Raw genomic sequence first — 6000 nt, 5'->3', positions numbered from 1 at the left:
TAAAAATTTGTAACATGAGTTGACAGCTCTGCTTTAAAATATGTACATCTATTTCTGGTGGTTTGTCGAGGCTGCAAGTTGAATAGCTGTAATTATTGTGAGAGGGCTGGATATTCCCCTCTGCAATAAAAAATAATGAAGGTATGAAAAGGATGACCATGGGAGAGGGTTGGCGCCATCCCATCTCCCCAGTGAATTGCAACGTGTGTACGGAGATATATTCCTGTACTCGATAGCAAGAATCCTGCATCCAGCAGGCTCAAACACTTCATATCAACATATAGTCAGTTTAGACAAGAGTTCTGAAACACATTTAATCACACATGGATTGGTTTTCATTACAGAATTTAACTTATGTGACATATTGTAGCTCTTTCCCCAGTTTCAATAATATTTCTCCCCCCAATATAAATATCTCTATGTACTAAAGAAAAGACAAAATAAGAAAAAAGAGTAAACCCCGGAATTCAGATCCAACATCAGTAAAACCCCGACGTCTCTTTTAGCCAGATGGTGAGCTCTGGTCTGGGCGTGTCTCAAAAATACACAAGGGCATTAATAATGCATTGGATATGACTTATTTCACAGTGTACCTCTGGATGTGCACACACACACACACACACACACACACACACACACACACACACACACACACACACACACACACACACACACACACACACACACACACACACACACACACACACACACACACACACACACACAAATGAGCCAGGGATCAACATCTGCTAAATGCTCCCGGTGTTGTGTGTATAAGATGTGTGAGGTTCATTGACAAAACTACTGTTCTAAGTCTATGTTGGCACCACATAAAAAAATCATAACATAGAAGCTAAGTCATCCAAAATGTCCACAATTCACCATCACGGTCCTTTATTCCCCGAGGGACAAACAGTCCACTCGTCGCTGTCATGTCTTCTGTGACTTTCATGCTTTTTTTACCCCCCCCCCCCCCAACGTCTCATCCAGCGTTTGTATGCAGAGATGTTGGCGGCTACGGCCTCATAAAGTGTCACCCAGCCAAATGAGAGAAGGGTGTTAAAGGCGAGAATCCATTGGACAATATGGCCCGGCTCAACCTCTGTAAAGTCACGGCTCTTTAGCAGCAATGCTGTCATAAAAGAAACTTGGCTGGGGTAAAACTTTGGACGGCTTCATGGCGGTGAGAGTAGAGAAGATGAAAGGGCCGACTTTTGAAAAATGCCAGACAAGTCTAAAGCAAGCCACGAAGGTACAGAAAGAAAAGAATCTCCAGGGAGCCGTCCTCAGCAGAATGGACAGTGACTAACAGAAAATAACAAGAACAAAAGAGAAGGCCTTCAATGAATATTCCACTGCCTGTTCGGGTGATCAATGTTCCTCGGTGGGGTTTTCTTCATGGATTTGGCGGCAGTGAAAGTTCATTGTTAATGCTTTACCATTCCGCTCACTTGACACTTCTCAAAGTTCTAGAAAAAAGTGTCAGCTGAGGGTCTTTCACTGATGTGGCTGGAGGCGCTCGGGGGTTATGTTGAAGTTCAGGCCTGGTGTGAAGTTTGGGAGTGGACACAATGTTCGGGTGTGGTGACGGGCCTCGGATCCTTTTGAAATATGAATGTTAATGTACCTGAAAAAAAAAAAAAAAGAGACATGGATTAGACACAGATTTTGAAACTAGAACGAGCACTTGGTAGAGCGTATACCTTCTCCAAAGCCACGTTTGTCACCATGGAAACCAATTTATTACAAAATGATTTGATCCACCACACCACTCCTCCCATCGTTTGTCATGGTTGTTACAATTACTTCATGTTATCACTGTTTGACACAGATGTACACATGTTTTACAATTTCTGTGTCTCCCTGACCTTTAACCACTAGCCGGGGTAATGACGTCACTGCATCATGTGGCATATCTGAGGAAAGGGAATTGAAAACGGAACATTTTGGCATTGGTTTGACATCAATTTGATTAAAACTGACCACGCTGTGACAGAAATAAGTTTTTGACCTTTTTGTGATGGCGACCTTGGCCTTTGACCCAGTCGCTCTCAAATTTAATGGAACCGTCCTTTGATAAAGACGAATCATTCCTGAAAATGTGGGGTTAACAGTTTTTGCGAAAAGTTGGTAACATACATACATAGAAACCAATAAATAAGTAAATAAATACATGTGGACAAAATCATAACCTTCACCAGACTTTCGTTGGCAAAATTGAGAATGCACCACTTCAGAAACTGAATACAGAGTCTGAAGCCTCAATCTTATTTCGCTGCGACAAATGGGATTGAAGGAGTCTTCTAACTATCTTGAACCATTCACAGGGAATTGCAATTTTCTTGTGTGAGATGCAGGGCAATGCAGATGCATTGCTTGAATAGTAAATTTAAGAAATGCTGTTCATTTTTGCAAGATAGTCTTATAATTGTCCTAAATCTACGGACGTGTTGTACTGGTACTGGTGCTCCGGAGTGCATGTCGAGAAATCCTGGAAATATTTAGCGAAGTGCGTACTGATGCATGCGTCTTACAGTATATGGGAAGTGATGTCACTGATGACGTTCGAAGCCTCGCTGGTTCAGGAAGTGGTTTGATTTCTTTGTTGTGATTTATGAACATACAGTATATTATTTCGCAATGGATCTGCTCACACTTGGTGGGTTAGTGTTGGTGATTTGTTGGTTTGTGAGCATTTTATTAAACTGCTGTGTATTTTGATGGAGCCTGTGTGAAAGAGAGTTTTCCACCGGGTGGGAACATTTTAATCTGATTTCTCCCAATGCGGTAAGTACACTTTCATTGACATGTGTTTTAAGTTTGTTACGAAATGTACCATATTTTTCCACTGCTTTTTGTTCTAATCCAGGTGAAGTGTTTGTTGGTGTGCAAAAGAACTGCATACAATAATATCACCTCATCCATGTTGAAGCATTTTCGTGTTTTGCGTAAAAATAATGAGGGGAATGTGGCTGGACGCAGCCCAAGTGAGTAATTGAACAGTATCCACTGTAGAAACATTCCTGACATATTGCCTAATCAACTATAAAGATGAAATTGACAGAACTAACACAACACAGCTGGATGAGGAGTTGGTGTCCGTAATTGTCAAGAACACTCAGCCATTCAGTGTAGTGGAGAAGTAAAGATTTAGGGAATTCGTGGCAAAGCTGGCTCTAAACTATGACCTCCCACCGTTGAAGTCCAGAGGTATTTAGGAGTTTCTCCAAAGCAGGCGAAGTTGTGTCTAAAAGGAGGAATCGTCTGAACCTCAGCACATTGTATTGTCACGTTACATATCCACAGCATACGGAGCTTCTGCACTTCTTCTATGACCCCCACTTTGCTTGACATCTGATTGGACAGCGATTTTATTAACCATTCAAAATAGTTTAATAACGGTCGCAAAATGTTAGAATATATGCAAATCTCCAGTGAGAATCGTGCAAACGTTGAGCCACACCCCAGAACGTTCGTGTGACCTTTGCATCAGTTCCTTCAATTATCACTCATTTTCTGAGAATTTTGTCTTCTACTAGTTGCAAGTTGTTTCAGCACAGTGATATCGGATATATTATTGTTCTATTACATTTACTAATATTGTTGTTTTCATTTATGTTATTATTATTATTGTTTACATTGATGATCATTATTGCTCTATTCCGTTCTATTAGATCAAACATCAGTTAAACATCAACATTTAAATAAATATTGCTTTTATTGCATTAGAGTTACACAAGACAAGTTAACTGTGCACCAAAACAGTATTTTTTTGTTATTTTTGTTACTTTCATGCACGAAAACTATGTTTTTTTGCTGTTTTCTTTATCAATAATGAACAAACCTTCTAGTGAGTGTACTTTGGTGAAGTGGTTGACAGTCTTGCTTTATACTGACAATATTCCTGGTTCAAGTCCAGGCTCAGGGTCTTCTGTGTGGATATTGTATGTTGTCCCTGTGTGCAAGTTTTCTCTGAATTCCTCTCAATGTCCAAAGACAAGCATTTGAGGTTGATTGACGAGTGTAATTTTTTTGGTGTGAGATTGTCTGTCTCTTTGTATTTACCCTGTCACCCACCGCCCCAAACCATCCTAAGTTGGATAAAGCGGTTTAAATAGATTGAAATCATTTTAATATACCATTAAAAGTTCCAATTCTGCTGTTGGAAATCATGGAAAGCATCTCTCAAGGTGGTTAATAGACAAAAAAAACAAGCCCAGTATTAATCAGAGAAGTGCTTCCACCCCCTGCAGCTTCCATCCATGCCAGCTCCAGCAAAACACTTTCCAAACAGGATGTGAGCCAATTAAGAATTAAGAGACTCAAACTAATCTCTTGTCATTCAATGCTTGTGCACTGTCCGACATCACGAAGCAGGCGACAGGCTCCGGCTTTAGTCCAAATTTCACCATTTGTATTGTTTTCTAATCGAATAAATGATGAAATAAAGTAGAAATACACATTAGAAGAGAGCGTACCACACTGAAAATGGTCACTGAATCAGGCGGAAAATATTCTCAATTTAATCTCTTTTGAAGCCTGTAAGATGAGATAAAGACTGTTTTCCTAGGTTATAATTACCTTTTTAAGATTCACCACTATTTTTGGCAGCAACAAAAGCTAAACTTGCATCCATTGAAATTTCGGGATGTTGCCAAATATTGAACGGACACATGTGACTGAACACATTGATGTTTGAATCCAATTCACACTAATGTGTAGAAGATTTCTGTGAGAAGATGGGTCTGTGTTTGTACAAGCTTCATTTCCATGTGGAAATCATTTCACCTTCTGTGAAAATCTGCAGTTAATGACTTAATTTAGCCAATCATATGATCAGGAAAACCATTTGAATGATAACATAATTCTGCCGTGAATATGTTATATGGATAAATCCATGAATGGTAAAACATAAATGATTCAGGGTGACAGTGGACAAATGTGACACCCCCAGGACTGCCTATATAAATCATTCAGACACTTAAATATGAGTTGGCAAATCCACATAGAATTGCACAAATTCCCAGGGCTGGCAAATAAATATTTATGACGCCCCCAATTCCCCTTTTCTCCCTGTCCTTGGTAATTGCGTGTGATTCATTTTGTTTTCTCAGTGGAAGAGGGAAAATCAATCTTAGAATATTGGCTAGGAGACATAAAGCATGCAGATTCCAAACGCCTGTGGTTTCGCAGAATATAAAAGCTTCACCGATATTCAGTCAATGTTCTCGGGAGAGGAATTTAGTTTAATCTTCACTACATTTCCTTGTATTCTGGAAAAGAGAAAAATGTTGGCACAAGTGAAGTTAACCTGCCAGCAGAAAGGGGCTCACCTGCCGTAGACTTCTCAGTGACACGTTGAGGAATTCCAAGAGGGGAAACCTAAATTTGTTGTTAAGGAATACTTTTTAATTAAATCTGGCACTTCGGTGAGGAACATCCTTCATGTTTGTAACTTTACCGTCTTTATCGGTTGAACAAAATCCCGATGGGGCTTTTTTTTTTTTTTTTTGCATTTGAAGTCCAGTTTACTTGATGTTTCAGGTGAAAACGCATCGTTTTCGCAAAGTTTACATGGCAACATTCTGAAAACAATGTCCATTTACATGCAAACGGCAGAAATGCTGAAAATTATGTAGTTAGCATGTTGGGCCACTGGTGGGTGCTGTTGTTTGCTTTTGTAATGACACCATACGCACCTGAACATTACGTTATAAATATGATCAATGTCAAGTGCACAGACATTTGTTTGGACAGATGACAACGATGGCTTGCTCTTCCAGGTGAGTCTCAACTATAAAACTACCAAGTTCCAGGAGAACATGGACTGGGAGTCATGACACGCTGGAGGCAAACATTGTTGTTATTGTTCATCTAGTCTCGCATGTGCATTAGAAGTGTTTACTACGGCCGTGGTGCATGTTGGCAGTAGTGGTGGTGTTTCAGAAAAGTTGTGTTCACCTGAAAATGGACCGTTTTCAAAAAGTAGTTTTTTCCCCC

General features: G+C 39.9%; 1 protein-coding gene across 1 annotated transcript in view; it reads right to left on the bottom strand.

The window, feature by feature from the left end:
- Window positions 1–302: 302 nt before the first annotated feature.
- Window positions 303–6000, bottom strand: part of tafa5l (TAFA chemokine like family member 5, like) — a 67833-nt gene continuing 62135 nt past the window's right edge. Inside the window, exon 5 of the mRNA XM_080470382.1 lies at window positions 303–1627. The gene's annotated coding sequence lies outside the window, so the exon portion shown is untranslated. The remainder of the gene's footprint in view (window positions 1628–6000) is intronic.

The sequence above is a fragment of the Lipophrys pholis genome (genome assembly GCF_963383615.2).
Source record: "Lipophrys pholis genome assembly, chromosome: 8".
Lineage (NCBI taxonomy): Eukaryota > Metazoa > Chordata > Actinopteri > Blenniiformes > Blenniidae > Lipophrys > Lipophrys pholis.
This window is presented reverse-complemented; position numbering and strand designations above follow the sequence as displayed.